This window comes from Scyliorhinus torazame, chromosome 10 (genome assembly GCF_047496885.1).
Source record: "Scyliorhinus torazame isolate Kashiwa2021f chromosome 10, sScyTor2.1, whole genome shotgun sequence".
In the NCBI taxonomy this organism is placed as follows: Eukaryota; Metazoa; Chordata; class Chondrichthyes; order Carcharhiniformes; family Scyliorhinidae; genus Scyliorhinus; species Scyliorhinus torazame.
This window is the reverse complement of record NC_092716.1, coordinates 54905576-54925137: the sequence shown is the minus strand read 5'-3', so window position 1 is coordinate 54925137 and position 19562 is coordinate 54905576. Positions and strand designations below refer to the sequence as shown.

Genomic DNA, 19562 nt, shown 5'->3' with positions numbered 1-19562 from the left:
TATGGATTTCAGCAAATCGTTTGATAAGGTTCCCCACGGTAGGCTATTGCAGAAAATACGGAGGCTGGGGATTGAGGGTGATTTAGAGATGTGGATCAGAAATTGGCTAGCTGAAAGAAGACAGAGGGTGGTGGTTGATGGGAAATGTTCAGAATGGAGTTCAGTTACAAGTGGAGTACGACAAGGATCTGTTCTGGGGCCGTTGCTGTCTGTCATTTTTATCAATGACCTAGAGGAAGGCGCAGAAGGGTGGGTGAGTAAATTTGCAGACGATACTAAAGTCGGTGGTGTTGTTGATAGTGTGGAAGGATGTAGCAGGTTACAGAGGGATATAGATAAGCTGCAGAACTGGGCTGAGAGGTGGCAAATGGAGTTTAATGTAGAGAAGTGTGAGGTGATTCACTTTAGAAGGAATAACAGGAATGCGGAGTATTTGGCTAATGGTAAAGTTCTTGGAAGCGTGGATGAGCAGAGGGATCTAGGTGTCCATGTTCATAGATCCCTGAAAGTTGCCACCCAGGTTGATAGGGTTGTGAAGAAGGCCTATGGAGTGTTGGCCTTTATTGGTAGAGGGATTGAGTTCCGGAGTCAGGAGGTCATGTTGCAGCTGTACAGAACTCTGGTACGGCCGCATTTGGAGTATTGCGTACAGTTCTGGTCACCGCATTATAGGAAGGACGTGGAGGCTTTGGAGCGGGTGCAGAGGAGATTTACCAGGATGTTGCCTGGTATGGAGGGAAAATCTTATGAGGAAAGGCTGATGGACTTGAGGTCGTTTTCGTTGGAGAGAAGAAGGTTAAGAGGAGACTTAATAGAGGCATACAAAATGATCAGGGGGTTGGATAGGGTTGACAGTGAGAGCCTTCTCCCGTGGATGGAAATGGCTGGCACGAGGGGACATAGCTTTAAACTGAGGGGTAATAGATATAGGACAGAGGTCAGAGGTAGGTTCTTTACGCAAAGAGTAGTGAGGCCGTGGAATGCCCTACCTGCTACAGTAGTGAACTCGCCAACATTGAGGGCATTTAAAAGTTTATTGGATAAACATATGGATGATAATGGCATAGTGTAGGTTAGATGGCTTTCGTTTCGGTGCAACATCGTGGGCCGAAGGGCCTGTACTGCGCTGTATCGTTCTATGTTCTATGTTCTATTTCCCATGTTTCAAATCCCAGCAATATTATTTAGCGCTGCTTCCCTTTAAGAGAGACAGACAGACTTTAAAAAGGATGGGCTCGCTTCACAGCGTGCTTTCAGGGCAACACTGATTGCCTCCCATGGTGAGCGCAAAGGCAATCAGGAAAGGTGCAGAGGAAGGCAGCAGTGAGGAACACTCACGGCTGCACATTACAATCACGGTAGAGAGGTGAAAGCTCCAAATCTGCATGCTGTCCAGCTTCAATGGGATTGACGCTGGCAGCCTGCAAAATTCTCACCCCTGCACCTAAAAGAAACCTCAAAAACAATTTTTTAGCACTGGGTCCCTGGAAAGCACACAAGTACAACCATGACACTTCTGTCCCTTCCGCCTCCTGCAGACCAGCTTCCTGAGCTCTGCCCAATCTCTCCCCAGATAACACAACTTATACTGAGAGCGCAATGTTTGGGTAGCATTGGTAATTATACAAACAAACCTCACTCTACCAATGTGTGGTACCAATCTCCAACATGCTGGATCACCATCTTGCCACAGTGCACCACAACCCACCATTAAATATGCATTACCTTAGACCTAATGCAATCAGTAACTTAAGTCTATGATATATACATCTATTGGGATTGAAGGCTTGACATTCTGATACTTGCTCAAAACTTCTGCTGTGAATTTGCTCCACCAAATTTAATATTATTTTATGTTTCTTATACATTGAATGTGATTGAATGTCTGTGTTTCTGGATTGAATGTGGATTACGATTTGATAACGTTTGTGTTTTAGATAAAGTGCAAGTGATGTCATGAAAAGGCTCGAGTTGTACATTGACGATTGATTGAGAGTATTTTTGCCAAATAATGTTTATTTCATCAGTGGCTCCTCTGGATATCCATCCTGCTAGTTTATGATCCTTTCCCCCCCTATATTATGAGCTAAGGGATATTTTGGGGAGAGGATGGAAACAACCTATTACTTCTGGGAGAGTGAATGCCAGTGAACTGTAGCCTATCGAGTAACAGGACTACAGCTTAGGGTTTTGCTGGCAGGTGTATGAGAAGTTTAAATATTTTACAGCAGGTGAGTAGTGGTTAGAACATGGGGCTGGATTCTCCGTCTCGCCGTGCCAGATATCTGGTTCAGCACGCCGGCGAGGTGCTCCATTTCACCGGCTGGTCAATGGGGTTTCCCATTGTGGGGCAGCCCCACGTCGTCGGGAAACCCCCGGGCTGCCGGAAAAATGTGACGAATGTGATATAAAATAGTTACTTTAGAGATATTAGTTAATGTAATGTAGAAATAAGCCACTTTGATTCTGGCAAGTAGAGACAAAGGATTTTAGACCGCATGGAAAAAAGCAGGAAAAGGTGTGTCTATGAGAGTGATGCTGAATTGATAGGGGCCAGAGAAAGGGATTGGAAGTGAGCCAATCAGAATAGATCAAACAGGTCAGGAGGGACATAGGATGACCTATGGGTGTCGAGTATGTGAAACTTGATGCCATTTGAATGTATCAGTACTGATCTCTTTGTCTGGGACATTCACTTAGTCCCGGAGCTGCAGAGAGCAACATGTTATCTGTATCACTGTGGACTAAGTTTAGCTTGCAAGCTGAATAAAATAACTAATGTTATACTTGCAAATCCATCTCGACTTTTATTGAGGCCAGACTGACGGATAAAGAAATTTGGGATTCAACAAATGGAGCATCCCGACGACGGAGAATCCAGCTTTTGGTGACATGTGTGGGTCAGGGAGGGGAAGATAGGAATGTGAATCTCTTGTGACATTCTTATTTTTATTCCTCTCCTCTCTTACAAAGGCTTTGACTCTTCACTGGGGTGCAGTGCCATGGGTGCCAGTGACCAACTGTACTTTACTCATGTGACCATAATTCATTTGTGATCATAGACATTGAGCATCATGGGCACATTAAAGCCTGATCCTATTCACATTCGGCGTCATTAAGACATGTACTTTTTAACAAGCTCCAACCCATCCTGAATCCTACAGGTTTAGCTGAGACTAATTATTGTGCTGCTCTAGTTCGTATCATTTAATTCGGTGATGGGCAACCTAGTCCAGTGAGTGGGTTGCATGAGTGGCCCTCCTTCATCTCAGTGGGCCATAAGATGGAAATTGGGCATATTCACTAACCATGGCCCTTGAATAAGATTGGATACATTTAATAAACATCAAATATTTTATAACAAGTTATAGCAAATGCTTAATCATTCATGTATTAATAGAACGGTCACCAACTTCAAGTGGTAAAAACAAAGGTAAATGTTTACGCGTGGTGAGCACATGGCTCTCATAGTCAATGCTGCCTGCAATCGTCACGCACCTCACTTCCGTTGCCCTTACATACGTGCGTGCCAGTTCAGTCATACCAGGCGGATGGAAACCAATGGAATGTAGCAACTCTGCATCTGGACAACAGTCAACAAAATGTCTTGTGGGCTGCACTCAGATCCGCGATGGGCCGCAGGTTGCCCAGATCTGGTTTAACTCAACATTGAAGAGTCATTGAGAGTTTGAGTCTGAACCATGTTTTACATTTCATGTTGTTTATATAAAATAGTTAACTGTCAAGAACTTGGTCTGATGAACAGCAAACTCGTGTGTTTTTAAGATTTGTTTTCTTGCAGCAGTAAAATTATTGTCGAAGAAGTTGATACGTTCCGTGTAAATTAAGATTATCGATTAGCAGCTTGATCTTTATTTGGAAATAAAACAATGATAGCAATGACCCAAGTTCAGTTGACAACCTGCCACTGTTCCTGAAATCACGGTCTGATGTATTTGACAGATAACTAACTGCTGGTGCCTGTGCTAAATTTGTATTTGCTGCTAACCCAAGGCCAGCTTGTGACACAGTCAATGTAAACTTGATGTAAACTGAAATTAGGACTCACTTTGGTCGCTCTCCCTTTGTGGATTTTGGTTTAACGTTAACTTGCTTGAAGACCAATGTTTTTGACTATTGACAGAATCTTGAAAAATGTGAAGCAGGAAATTTAGAATCTACGCCTTCTTCTTTGAACTGGAATGAATATTGATTAATTCAGCCTCATATTGATTCCTGTAGCTTGGCTTTTACTCTGCACCATGGGTGGGGGGGGGGGGGGGGGGGGGGGGGGGGGGAGGCCTAGTTACAACCTGAAAAATTGGCAATGATGAGCTGAGAAATCACACCAGGCACGTAGGGTGGGATTTTCCGGTCCCGTCATGGCACGACCCACTGTGGGAGATTTGGCGGCCCAGCCAAACGTCCATTGATGTTTGGCAGGAGCGGACAATCCTGGTGGCGAGCGGGGTTGGAAAGTCCCATCCATAGGACCCACAGGTCAAGCATAAGTTTCCTCATTATGCCTTGAACACCGGTGTCTCAGGAGGCTCAGGTTGATATGTGGGGCTTTTACCCAGGTTTCTCCCAGAAATATTGCAGAATCCTCTCATCAGTAGCACTCAACTACACATGATTAATGGTTTATTTTCCAGGGCTACCAATGTTGTCCTCTTTGTCTGCAGTGTAAGGATGTCAGATTGAGCACGCACCTGGCTTTGCAGGCCTGTCAAGGCTTCCCACAAGTGTGGGGCATGATTGACTGCACACAATTGGCAATTCGGGTATCCAATGATCATCCAGATGTTTTTACTCCATTAATGGGCAGCTGGTGTACAAAGAGAAAAAATACAAGTGTGCACAAAATTGCCGTGAAGTTGTCATGATGCTTTCAATCTGCAGCAGGCCACCTTCCCAAACATGTTTGCAGCTGCAAGCAGAGTTACTGGCAAGCTACTCAGAAACAATGGGTATCCACTGAAAAATGTGGCTGATGATATCTCTCAGAAAAAACAATCCAGGAGCAATACAATCAATATTAGATGACCATCGGAAGTGTGATCAAACAGACAGTTTGAGATGCGCTTCATGTCCCTGTTGGTATAGAGAAGTGCCCTTCAGTACATACTAGCCAGGGGATCCAAAATGGTTGTGGTGTGCTGCATGCACTCTAAACAATATTACCCAGCAGTGAGATGTGGAACCACAATCGGACCAAAGTGCAGAACTCAGAGTTACATCAATGGATTCCAAGAAGCTGGAGGAGGAGGAGGATCAGGAGATATTAGAATGTGACAAGAACAATACACTAACAGCATCACATGCTGCTACCTGAGAGGCACTGCTTATTGCAAGTTTCACCTTGGTTTCATTCTTGTGCCCATCTCACAAACTCAACCCAATTTTGCCCTCTCCCTAACTCCAATGCCACTAGCACAAAGCAAGTATCCCTATCATAGCACACCACCATCATCCCCCTGCCCCCATTGGGTCTGGTCTTCCTATTCATCATCAAAAAGTGAAAAACCAGCTTGTCAACCAGCCAGCAAGAGAGGGCAACACAGGAAGTGGTGCAATATTATATTATTTATATGCTCCAAAATGAGGAAAGGAAATATAACAATCTAATAATGTATACCATTTCCATGTGCAACAACAATTCTTCACTCGTCAAAAAACATGGAAACTACCACAATATTGGAAACCTGATATAAAAACAGAAGGTGCTAGAAATAGTCAGCAGGTCAGGCAGCATCTGTGGAAGAAGACATAAGAGTTAAAGTTTCAGGTCAATGATCTTTTCGCAGAAGTGGCAAATCTTTCATTCTTCACTCTTCCTTTTCCTAGCTCATCTATGTGGTGCAAGCGCTGTGCTGTTCAGCTAGGAATAGGCCGCTCTGATTGTTGAGATCCTCTTGACCTATGATCCCAGAGTTTTGAAGCCAATGTGCACTTGATCAGAAACTGTTCCATCTACAGCTGTGCAGGAGCAAAGCTGGTCCTTGAGCCACGAGGCAGCAGGGTTCATAGTGACTAGGAGTGGGGAGCTGGGGGCTGCAATAAGTGAGAAGTCAAAGTATTTTGAGCAAAGTCTCACTTCCATGTTTCCTTTTGTCATCAGTTCACTCATTGCCCAGTCACTCCTCCCTGCTATCTTGCTGAAGCACACTGTAATGCAGATCAGTGGAATGGTGCAAGGTCAAGGCTAAAGTATCAGTCATCCTATTTAAGGTGGCATCCAGAGCCCGCAAGCTCTTGTCAAAGGCCTGCATGCACTTGGTTGATTGCTGCCTTGATGTTGCATGTATTTGACTCCTCCATCCATGGAGGAAGACATCATCACAATGGCTTGTGACAGGAATCCACTCATTCTCGATGCAGATTTCTGAAATCTGTCTGCAATTGGAATGCACAATCTCTGTTACTCCTGAATGATTAACTTATTCGCCCTCAGGGAATAGCATCAGTGTCTTTTGGGGAAGAGTTTGGAGAGACCTGTGTCCTCCAACATCGACTCCTCACTGCTGTACCTGACTCAACTATCTGCGCATGTACACTTGAATATGAAAACTGAATGATCTCACTAAGCTGTCACACAGAATGGTGAGTATCTGAGCTGGTGCAAATTCTGGATGAGTCCTGTGATGATGCACATTCAGAAAGATTGTTTTCTCTGAGAAATCATCAACAGAGACCTCACCACTTCCTCTGGATACATAAAGGCCCTGTGGGAGATAAAAGACCATGAATAGATATTGTCAAGGTAAGAAAGATGGGAGTTATCAATATTAACATGGTTATATTTCACTCACTGTTGATGTCAAGTTAAAATCAGTGAATGCTGTATTGAATACTGTCACCAGGTAGCTGGGAGATCCTCATCTCTGACAGTGAAGACTGCTCATCCATTGAAGCCCTGTGCCTCTACCTCTATAGCTGGTGATTGCACGATGGGTGATGGGTCATGTTCAGTTCTTTACCTCGCGCAGGCATTCTGTGCTCTCTGCTCCTGCATGAAGGGAAAGAAAAGACTAGTGACTGAGGGTAATGCCATGTGTTTATTCAATGGATGGGCAATATTGGTGATGATGAGGAAGAGGCCATGGTATTGTTTTAAATTGAGGACGAGTGCCAGTGGTGGATGAATAGATGGGGATAAGAGGAAATGCACAGACAAAAGCAATGTATGCATGATGTGTTCGGAGTGAGGTTTTGGAGTACGTTTGAGAAGGCAGGGTGAGAGGATTGGGATGATAGGAGTATCAAGATATCCCAGAATGTGCCACTGCCACTGGGACCATGAGTGTGGCATTGCTGTTAACCTTCGCAGCAGATTCTGGGAGGTCTGTGCAGGGGCAGCTGCTTTCCTCTCTGGTCTCCATTGAAACATTTGCTTTTCACTGACAGATAACAAAAGTCTTTCCAATTGCCTGTTTGGATTGTCCTTTTAAATACTGAAGTTGAGATGCTGGTAAAGGTAAGATAAAGTCACCATAGTTCCAGATAACCATAGACTGTTTTTCCTTTTGAGAGGGAGAGCTGACTGGCGCTGATTTAACCTGAAGGTCTCCACACCTCAGGCAAGGGACAAGGTTGAGAAGATGGGGCCTTCATGAATAACCTCAGCTGGTAGGGGAATGGAACCAAGCAAACTGAGCCAAACCGGCCATGGTAATGACACATACACACACTTATGGTTAAAAACTGGCATCAGCACGGGCTACTTGATAGCACATTCAGTGATAGAACACTGACCTCAGTGATAGCCGACTCACTTCAGCGGTAGCACACTTGCCTCAGTGATAGCACACTGGCCTCAGGAATAACACACTGGCCTCAGCGATAGCACACTCACCTCAAGTGATAGCACACTCCCCTTAGTGATAGCACACTCACCTCAGTGTAGCACACATCTCAATGGTAGCACACTCAACTCAGGCAAAGCACACTCAGCTCAGTGTAGCACACTCACCTCAGGGATAGCATACTGACCTCAGTGATAGCACACTCAAATCAGTGATTGCACACTTGCCTCAGTGATAGCACACTTATCTCAGTGATAGCACACTTATCTCAGTGATAGCACACTGGCCTCAGGAATAACACACTGGCCTCAGCGATAGCACACTCACCTCAAGTGATAGCACACTCACCTCAGTGTAGCACACATCTCAGTGATAGCACACTCAACTCAGGCAAAGCACACTCAGCTCAGTGTAGCACACTCACCTCAGGGATAGTATACTGACCTCAGTGATAGCACACTTATCTCAGTGACAGCACACTGACCTCAGGGATAGCACACTGACCTCAGGGATAGCGCACTCACCTAAGTGAGAGCACACTCCTCAGTGAGAGCACACTGACTTCAGCGAAAGGACACTCATCTCAGTGATAGCACATTGGTCTCGGTAATAGCACGCTCACCTCAATGACAGCACACTCACCTCAGTGTAGCACACTTATCTCAGTGATAGCACACTGGCCTCAGGAATAACACAATCATGTCAATGATAGCACACTCAACTCACTTATCTCAGTGATAGCACACTCACCTCAGGGTTAGCACACTCACCTCAGTGAAAGCATACTCACCTCAGTGATAGCACACTGACCTCAAAGATGGCACACTCTCCTCAGTGATAGCACACTCACATCAGTGATCACTCACCTCAGTGATAGCACACTTGCCTCAGTGATAGCACACTGACCTCAAAGATAGCACACTCACCTCAGTGATAGCACACTGACCTCAGTGACAGCACACTGACCTCAGTGATAGCACACTGACCTCAGTGATAGCACACTGACCTCAGTGATAGCACACTCACCTCAGTGATAGCACACTCACCTCAGTGATAGCACACTCACCTCAGTGATAGCACACTCACCTCAGTGATAGCACACTCACCTCAATGATAGCACACTCACCTCAGTGATTGCACACTGACCTCAGGGATAGTACACTCACCTCAGTGATAGCGCACTTGAGTCAGGGATAGCATACTCAGGGATAGCACACTCAGTCAGTGATAGTACACTCACCACAGTGATAGCGCACTCACCTCGGTGATAGCACACTCACCCCAGTGATAGCACACTGGCCTCAGGGACAGCACACTCACCTAAGGGACAGCACACTCACCTCAGTGATAGCACACTCACATCAGAGATAGCACACTCATCTCAGTGATAGCACACACACTTCAGAGATAGCGAACTCATCTCAGTGATAGCACACTGGCCTCAGTTATAGCACACTCACCTCAGAGATAGCACACTCACCTCAGTGTTAGCACACTCACCACCGTGATAGCACACTGACCTCAATGTTAGCACACTGGTCACACTGATAGCACACTGGCCACACTGATAGCACACTGGCCTCAGGGATAGCATAGTCACTCAGTGATAGCACACTCACCTCAGTGACATAACAGTCTCCTCAGTAATAGCACACTCTCCTAAGGGACAGCACACTCACCTCAGTGATAGTACATATGTCTAAGTGATAGCACACTCACCACAGTGATAGCACACTTGAGTCAGGGGTAGCATAAGGATAGCACACTCAGTCAGTTACAGTACACTCACCCCAGTGATAGCACACTTACCTCAGTGATAGTACACTCACCTCAATGATAGCACACTCACCTCAATGATAGCACACTCACCTCAGGGATAGCACTCACCTCAGTGATAGCACACTTGACTCCGGGATAGAATACTCAGTCAGTGATAGTACACTCCCACAGTGATAGTGCACTCACCCCAGTGATAGCACATTCTCCACAGTGATTGCGCATTCATCTCAGTGACAGCACACTAACCTCAATTATAGCACATTCACCTCACCTCAACGGTAGCACATTCATCTCAGCGATAGTCACTCAGTGATAGGACACTCACCTCAGTGATAGTACACTGGCCTCAGTGACAGCACACCCACTTCAGTGTAGCACACTCACATCAGTGATAGCACACTCACCTCACTTATAGCACACTGACCTCAAGTATAGCACACTAGCCTCAGTGATAGGACACTCACCTCAGTGATAGCACACTGGCCTCAGTGACAGCACACCCACTTCAGTGTAGCACACTCACATCAGTGATAGCAGACACACCTCACTTATAGCACACTGACCTCACCTCAACGGTAGCACATTCATCTCAGCGACAGCATAGTCACTCAGTGATAGGACACTCACCTCAGTGATAGCACACTGGCCTCAGTGACAGCACACCCACTTCAGTGTAGCACACTCACATCAGTGATAGCACACACACCTCACTTATAGCACACTGACCTCAAGTATAGCACACTCATCTCATTGATAGCACACTGGCCTCAGTGATAGCTCACTCACCTCAATGATAGCACACTCACCTCAGTGATAGCTCACTCACCTCAATGATAGCACACTCACCTCAATGATAGCACATTCACCTCAGCGATAGCAGAGTCACTCAGTGATAGCAACTGACCTCAGTGACAGTACACTGACCTCAGTGATAGCACACTCACCTCAATGATAGCACACTCAATTCAGTGATAGCATCACACACCTCAATGATATGTTATTGGCCAGGGTTTAGAGAACCCCAAAGTGTTGCATGGAGTTCACCTGACCCACAACTTTAAATAGATTGTGGATGGGGAGCACACGGCGCACTCTACAGGTGTGGTACAGCAGAAATGGAAAAGTATTTTTTAAAGCAAAACAATGTTTATTCTATGAACTCAAGTTAACCTTTTTAAAACATACAGTGAACATCTTAGCAACCATCAATTCAAATACAACCCCCAAAGAATACAACACTGAGTAATCCTTTAAGCTTTCCTTTTAACATCCATACAACTTAAAATACCTTTTACCATAAGCACACCAGGTTAAAGTCATGACTTTTATTAGTTTTAAATCACCAGGATCGATTTACAGTCTTTAGATAACAGAGAGAGATTAATTTCCCTTTGTCTCGAGGGTATTGAAAACTCCTCAATAACTGTTGGATTCACATCCCGTGTGACCATTCGACCCTGTCCAATTGTATGGCCAAGGAAAGCGACTTGGGCGTTTCCAAATTCACTTTTGGCAAGGTTTATCAGCAAACCCGCCTTATGAAGTCGATCGAATAACTCCATCAGATGTTTTAAATGTTCTTTCCATGTCTGGCTGAAAATTACCAGATCGTCGATGTATACCGTACAATTGGGTAATCCTGAAACAAATTTGTTAGTTAACCGTTGAAATGTGGCTGGGGCATTTTCATGCCAAATGGCATAACTTTGAATTGGTCTGTACCATCTGGAGTAACAAAAGCTGAAATCAATTTTACCCATTCAGACAAAGGTACCTGCCAGTAACCTTTAAGTAAATCCAGTTTAGAAATAAAAGCTGATTGTCCCACTTTCTCAAAACAATCCTCCAAACGTGGGATAGGATAAGAGTCCGTTCTTGTAACTGCATTAACTTTTCTATAGTCCACACACAACTGTTGGGTACCGTTTGGTTTTGGTACCATCACTATGGGTGAGCTCCATTGGCTGCAACCCACTTCAATTATGCCATTTTTAAGCATACTCTCAATCTCTTTGTTAACCTGTGCCAATTTTAAAGGGTTAAGTCTCTATGTATGTTGTTTGATTGGAACAGCATTTCCCACATCTACATCATGTACGGAAAATACGGAAACATGGGATTCAGGGAGATTTAGCAGTTTGGATCAGAAATTGGCTAACTGGAAGAAGACAAAGGGTGGTGGTTGATGGGAAGTGTTCAGACTGGAGTCCAGTTACTAGTGGTGTACCACAAGGATCTGTTTTGGGGCCACTGCTGTTTGTCATTTTTATAAATGACCTGGAGGAGGGCGTAGAAGGATGGGTGAGTAAATTTGCAGATGACACTAAAGTCGGTGGAGTTGTGGACAGTGCGGAAGGATGTTACAAGTTACAGAGGGACATAGATAAGCTGCAGCGCTGGGCTGAGAGGTGGCAAATGGAGTTTAATGCAGAAAAGTGTGAGGTGATTCATTTTGGAAGGAATAACAGGAAGACAGAGTACTGGGCTAATGGTAAGATTCTTGGCAGTGTAGATGAGCAGAGAGATCTCGGTGTCCATGTACATAGACCCCTGAAAGTTGCCACTCAGGTTGAGAGGGTTGTTAAGAAGGCGTACGGTGTGCTAGCTTTTATTGGGAGAGGGATTGAGTTTCGGAGCCATGAGGTCATGTTGCAGCTGTACAAAACTCTGGTGCGGCCGCATTTGGAGTATTGCGTGCAATTCTGGTCACCGCATTATAGGAAGGATGTGGAAGCATTGGAAAGGGTGCAGAGGAGATTTACCAGAATGTTGCCTGGTATGGAGGGAAGATCTTATGAGGAAAGGCTGAGGGACTTGAGGCTGTTTTCGTTGGAGAGAACAAGGTTAAGCCTTTTTCCTCGGATGGTGATGTCCAGCACGAGGGGATATAGCTTTAATTGAGGGGAGATCGATATAAGACAGACGTCAGAGGTAGGTTCTTTACTCTTTACTCAGCGAGTAGTAAGGGTGTGGAATGCCCTGCCTGCAACAGTAGTGGACTCGCCAACACTAAGGGTATCCAAATGGTCATTGGATAGACATATGGACGATAAAAGAATAGTGTAAATGGGCTTTCGAGTGGTTTCACAGGTCGGCACAACATCGAGGGCCGAAGGCCCTGCACTGCACTGTATAGCCATTTTAGTACTTCCCAATTTATCTCCACAAACTTGCCCATGTGATATCAACAACTCTTTCAGGTCAGTCCTGAAGGACATGATAAATACTCAAGTGGTAGAGGCAAAGGTGATCTGATTGGAGATAATAAGGGGAGTGTACCTTAGAATAAAAAAGAAATCTGGAAGATAACTCAACAATTTATCCCAATTTTTAAGAACATCCTCGTTTTCCAATTTAATTTGAGGTATGTCAAACTCCAAGTCATCTGGATTTGGTTTGTCACTTTGAGTTAGAATCATTAAAACCTCCTCCTTTTTCTCTCCTTCCCTTTCAAAGTACCTTTTAAGCATATTCACATGACACACTCGGTGAGTCTTCCTTCCATCTGGTGTTCTTACCATAATTCACCTCACTTAATATCCTTTCAATCTGATAAGGTCCACAAAATCTAGCTTTTAAAGGTTCACCTACCACTGGTAACAATACTAAAACTTTATCACCACTGGCAACACTAGGAACTTTGAATTTCTTCTCCACGACCCGATTCATCACATTTTGTGCAACTTTTAAATGTTGTCTAGCCAATTCACCTGCTCTATTTAATCGTTCCCTAAAATTTGACACGTAATCCAATAATGTAATTTCCGATTTCTCACTCACCAATTTTTCCTCAATCAATTTAGGTGGGTCCTCTTACCTCATGAACAAAAATTAGTTCAAAAGGACGAATATTGGTAGACTCATTAGGTGCATCCCTAATTGCAAACAGTATGAATAGAATTCCTTTATCCCAATCCTCTGGATAATCTTGACAATAAACCCTCAACATTGTCTCGAATATCTGATGCCACCTTTCTAACGCTCCCTGCGATTCTGGATGGTACGCAGTTGATTTAAATTGTTTTATTCCTGAGCTATCCATATCGTATTTGAATAACCTTGAGGTAAAATGTTATCCTTGATCCAATTGTATTTCTGTGGGTAGTCCATATCTAGTAAAGAATTTAAGTAACTCCTCCACAATCTTTTTAGCTGTAATATTACGCACTGGAATGGCCTCTGGAAACTTAGTAGACACATCCATTATCGTCAAAAGATATTAATTCCCACTTTTTGTTTTAGGAAGCGGTCCTGAGCAATCAATTAGGACCCTTGTAAAAGGTTCCTCAAATGCTGGAATGAGTATTAAGGGCACTGGTTTTATCACTGCTTGAGGTTTCCCTATCACTTGACATGTGTGACATGATTGACAACATTTAACCACATCTTTATGTAGTCCAGGGAATAAAAAGGTTTTTGTATTTTAGCTCGAGTTTTCCTTATTCCCAAATGACCTCCCACTAGTACCTCATGTGCAACTCCTTTCTATACCCTACCGGCAATACTACTTGATGAACGTCTGCCCACTTTTCATCCGCCTACATATGTAAAGCTCTCCATTTTTTAATCAAGACATCACTTTTACGGTAATAACACTCTGGTATACACTCAGATTCCTCTTCCGTGTATGCTTTCTGATACATCCGTTTTTTTTCTATTTCTTTTTATTGTAACTCTGCCAATTTTCCTGAACTAAAAGTATCCGCCTCATCCTCCACCTGTTGTTGTTCTTTTTCAACCATCTGATCAAAAATCGTTTCTGATAATTGCACTTCAACTTCATCTTCACTCTTTGATTTGTCCTCTTGCCTTAACCTGCGACTTTGTGACCTTTTTACTACAGAATCCTAAGAAATCCCAGCAAATTCATCCTTCAACACTTCAGTTGTCTGATTTTCCACTGGCTTATCAACCACAGTAGGCATCATTCCCACCTGCGATCCAGCTATATCATTACCCAAGATATACAGGAAACTGTATTCCTGGACAAGATAGTTTCTCTATTACTCCTACTACCACTTCACCACTCTTCACTGGACTTTCCAACCTTACCTTATATAATGGAACACTCCTCCTCTCACCCTGAATTCCACATATTACCACCTTTTCTGGCAACATTCTTCCCAAGCTACGCAATTCCTCATCTCTTACCATTAAAGATTGGCTAGCTCCCGTATCTCTTAAAATTGTGACTTCTTTATCTGCTCCTCTTGATACATGAGTAAACTTTACCCACACAAGTAAATTCTTTAAAGAGATCTGGCACCTCCTTATCAATCACCTCTTGATCAGGCTGTACAATCTTGTGCACCTCCTTTGCTTCACTTTGGGCTTTCCTTTACCACTTTAACAAACCCCACTATCTTATCCTGTTTTACCACATCAGCCTTCCCAGCTTTTCTTCAACCACCAACACTGTGAATTTACATGGCTTAGTTTATTACAGTGAAAACATTTCATTTCCACCCTCCTGGATTTATTTTTTAATCTAAGGTACACTCCCCTTCTTCTCTCCAATCAGATCACCGGTGCCTCTGCCACTTCAGTGTTTCTCATGTCCCCAGTTTCTATCCCTCACAGGCTGAAACTGATGTCGGAAACCAAACTAATTCATAATCATCTGCCATTTCTGCTGCTAACCTCTCAGTTTTAACCCTCTGTTCGTCCACGAGTTCTCACTACATCAGGAATTGAATTAATAAACTCCTCCAAAAGTATAATTTCTCGGAGAGCTTCATATGTTTGGTCTATTTTCAAAGCCCTTATCCACCTATCAAAATTATTCTGTTTGAGCCTTTCAAACTCCATGTATGTTTGACCAAATTCTTTCGTTAAATTTCTAAACCTTTGTCTGTAAGCTTCAGGCACTAGTTCATCTGCACCGAAGATGGATTTCTTCACCTCCTCACATGTCCCAGTTACCTCCTCCGGTAGTGATGCAAATACTTCACTAGCCCTACCTATCAGCTTTGTTTGAATCAGTAATACCCACATGTCCTGTGGCCATTTCATTTGTTTAGCCACTTTCTCAAATGAAATGAAAAAGGCTTCTACCTCCTTCTCATCAAACCCTGGCAATGCTTGGACATACTTAAATAAATTCCCACCATGCCTTTGACCTTGACACTCTTTCTCAGTATCCTCATCACTGTCATCCAACTGTACGTTTTCCTTCAGGCCTGCCAATTTTAACTGACTGTCATGTTTTATGCCCATTTTCTGAAGTTCAAACTCTCTCTCTTTATCTTTTTCCCTGATCTGTATCTCCCTTTCTCTTTCTTTTTGTTCTGCTAGGCTATTCTTTCTTTTCTTCTTTCTTCTCTGTCCTTTTCTTTTTCCTCTCTCTCTCTTTCATATTCAAGCTGCTTTAATTCTTTCTCATGTTCCATTTATTTAATTCGTAACAGAATTTTTGCTATTTCCAATGAGTCAAACTGTATCTCAGGCAACTTTAAATGCTTAGCCACCGCCATAATTACCTAATCTTTTCGTATTTTGTCAGGTAATGTAAACTGCAATGTTTTTGCCAAATCTAACAGTCTGCTTTTAGTCTCTGTCCGTAAGGTACTGCGTGTGACCGTTTCCACCCCAAAAAATTTCATAGACTCTGAAAGAGCCATTGTCCACAACACACTCCCCACTTAAACTAGAATCCCACACCTGGAAAGCAACCACAATATGCTCACCCCTCACTGTCTTTAAGTTCACTAAGCCAATCCAATAGATAGACTTTTATCCCCATTGAGCCCCCAATTTGTTATGGGCCAGGGTTTAGAGAACTCCAAAGTGTAGCATGGAGTTCACCTGACCCACAACCTTTAATGGATTGTGGTATGGGGAGCACATGGCTCGCTCTACAGGTATGGTAGAGCAGAAATGGAAAAGTATTTTTTAAAGCAAAACAATGTTTTTTCTATGAACTCAAGTTAACCTTTTTAAAACATATAGTGAACATCTTAGCAACCATCAATTCAAATACAACACCCAAAGAATACAACACTAAGTAATCCTTTAAGCTTTCCTTTCAACATCCATACGACTTAAAACACCTTTTACCAGAAGCAGATTAGGTTAAAGTCACTACTGTTATTAGTTTTAAATCACCAGGATCGATTTACAGTCTTTAGATAATAGAAAGAGATTCATACATCTTCTGGCTGTGACTGCAGCTATCCAGTTCTGAAAACGAAACTAAAACACACCCTGCAGCAAACAGCCTAAACCGAAAGTTAAAAGCTGACAGACAGCCCAGCACCACCCACTCTCTGACATCACTGCAGTAGTAAACACCCATTTCTTAAAGGTACTCTCACTACAGATATTTATATACACACCCATTTATAAACACACATTTCTTAAAGGTACTCTCACATGACAGATAGCACACTCACCTCAATGATAGCACATTCACCTCAGCGATAGCATAGTCACTCAGCGATAGCACACTCACCTCAGCGATAGCGCACTCACCTCAATGACAGTACAGTCTGCTCAGTGATAGCACACTCACCTCAGTGAAAGCACACTCTCTTCAGGAACAGCACACTCACCTCAGTGATAGCACACTGGCCTCAGTGAGAGCACACTCACCTTAGTAATAGCAAACTGGCCTCAGTGATAGCACACTTACCTCAGTGATAGCACACTCACCTTACTAATAGCAAACTGGCCTCAGTGATAGCACACTAATCTCAGTGATAGCACACTGGCTCAATGATTATACACTTGCCTTAGAGATAGCACACTTGCCTCAGTGTAGCACGCTCACCTCAGTGATAGCACGCTCACCTCAGTGATAGCACGCTCACCTCAGTGATAGCACACTCAACTCAAAGGTAGCACACTCACCTCAGTGATAGCACATTCACCTCAGGGATAGCATAGTCACTCGGGTATAGCACACACACCTCAGTGATAGAAAACTGGCCTCAGTGATAGCACACTCACCTCAGTTATAGCACACAGGGTCAATGATTGCACACTCTCCTTACAGACAGCATAGTGGCCTCAGTGATAACACACTGACCTCAGTGATAACACACTGACCTCAGTGATGGCACACTGACCTCAGTGCCAGCATGCTGGCCTCAGTGATAGCACACTCGCCTCAGTGATAGCACACCCACCTCAGTGATAGCACACTCGCCTCAGTGATAGCACACTGGCTCAATGATTGCACACTCACCTTAAGATTTCACACTGGCCTCAGTAATAACACACTGACCTCAGGGATAGCATACCTGCCTCAGGGAAAGCACACTCACCTCAGTGAGAACACACTCAACCTCAGTCATAGCACACTTGCCTCGGGGGTAGCACATTCACCTCAGAGATAGCACACTCCCCTCAGTGATCATCAGGGAAAGCACACTCACCTCAGTGATAGGAAACTGGCCTCAGTGATAGCACACTCACCTCAGTGATAGCACACTTACCTCAGTGATAGCTCACTCACTTCAGTGATAGTACACTTGCCTCAGTGATAGCACACTCACCTCAGTGATAGTACACTTGCCTCAGTGATAGCACACTCACATCAGGGATAGCACACTCTCTTCAGTGAGAGCTCACTCACCTCAGTGATAGCACACTTGCCTCAGTGATAGCACACTCTCCCCAGTGATAGCTCACTGGCCTCAGGGATAGCACACTCACCTCAGGGATAGCGCACTCACCTCAGGGATAGCAAACTCACCTAAGTGATAGCACACTTACCTCAATGATAGCACACTCACCTCAGGGATAGAAAACTCGCCTAAGTGATAGTACACTGACCTCAATGATAGCACATTCACCTCAGTGATAGCACCCCCCCCCCCCCCTCAGGGATCGCACACTGGTCTCAGTGATAGCACACTGGCCTCAGGGATCGCACACTGGCCTCAGTAATAGCAGACTCACCTCAGGGCCAGCACACTCGCCTACGTGATAGCACACTCACCTCAATGATAGCACACTCACCTCAGGGACAGCACACTCACCTCAGGGATAACGCACTCACCTCAGTGATAGCACACTCACCTCAGTGATAGCACACTGACCTCCGTGATAGCACACTCACCCCAGTGATAGCACACTTGCCTCAGTGATAGCACACTTGCCTCAGGGATAGCACACTGGCCTCAGTGATAGCCCACTGGCCTCAGGGATCGCACACTTGCCTCAGTGATAGCACACTAACCTCAGGGATAGCAACCTCACCGAAGTGATAGCACACTTACCTCAATGATAGCACATTCACCTCAGTGATAGCACACCCCCCCCACTCCGGGATCGCACACTGGTCTCAGTGATAGCACACTCGCCTCAGGAATCGCACACTCGCCTCAGTAATAGCAGACTCACCTCAGGGCTAGCACACACGCCTACGTGATAGCACACTCACCTCAGGGATAGCATAGTCACTCAGCTATAGCACACACACCTGAGCTGACTCAGTGCAGTACTGAATGAATGCTGCAGAGTTTGGAGGTGCTATCTTAGAGATGAGTAGTCAAACCGAGGCCCTATTTGCTCCCTTGGGTGGACATAAAGGATCGTCTGGCACTAAATGTCACTAAAACAGTTTATCTGGTCATTAATCTTGTTGTTCGTTGGATATTGCTATGCATAAAATTGCCCTGTGTGCTTCGTTGAATTGCAACATTGACTGCAGATCCTAAGTAGTTTATGAGCTGTCACACAGTTTGGGTCATCCTGGGCATCTGACAGGTTTGACATAAACATAAGTTCTTTTAAATATGGGCATGCAAATTCAGACTGCAGTTTTAAAATTTGCATTTGTGGTGCATTTGCATGCAAAAGTGAACCTGCGACTCCCACCTCTGAACTCTGCTTTAAAGGTCACCACGAAACAATAAGATTTGAATCAGTCGATGTAAATAGACTGATCTGAATTTATGTACACTTGTTGCCGAGAGAGAAACAGCACAATTGCTGGGCTGGTTATCTCAAAGCATCTGACATTCAATGGTGGAG

The 19562-nt window shown here is 44.2% G+C and overlaps 1 long non-coding RNA gene across 1 annotated transcript; it reads right to left on the bottom strand.

Moving 5' to 3' along the window:
- Positions 1–4313: 4313 nt before the first annotated feature.
- Positions 4314–19054, bottom strand: LOC140430572 (uncharacterized). The gene is made up of 3 exons (XR_011949458.1): positions 18970–19054; positions 6813–7009; positions 4314–6725 (listed from the first exon to the last, which is right to left on the bottom strand). It is a non-coding gene; the product is annotated as an uncharacterized lncRNA (long non-coding RNA).
- Between the last annotated feature and the right edge of the window lie 508 nt (positions 19055–19562).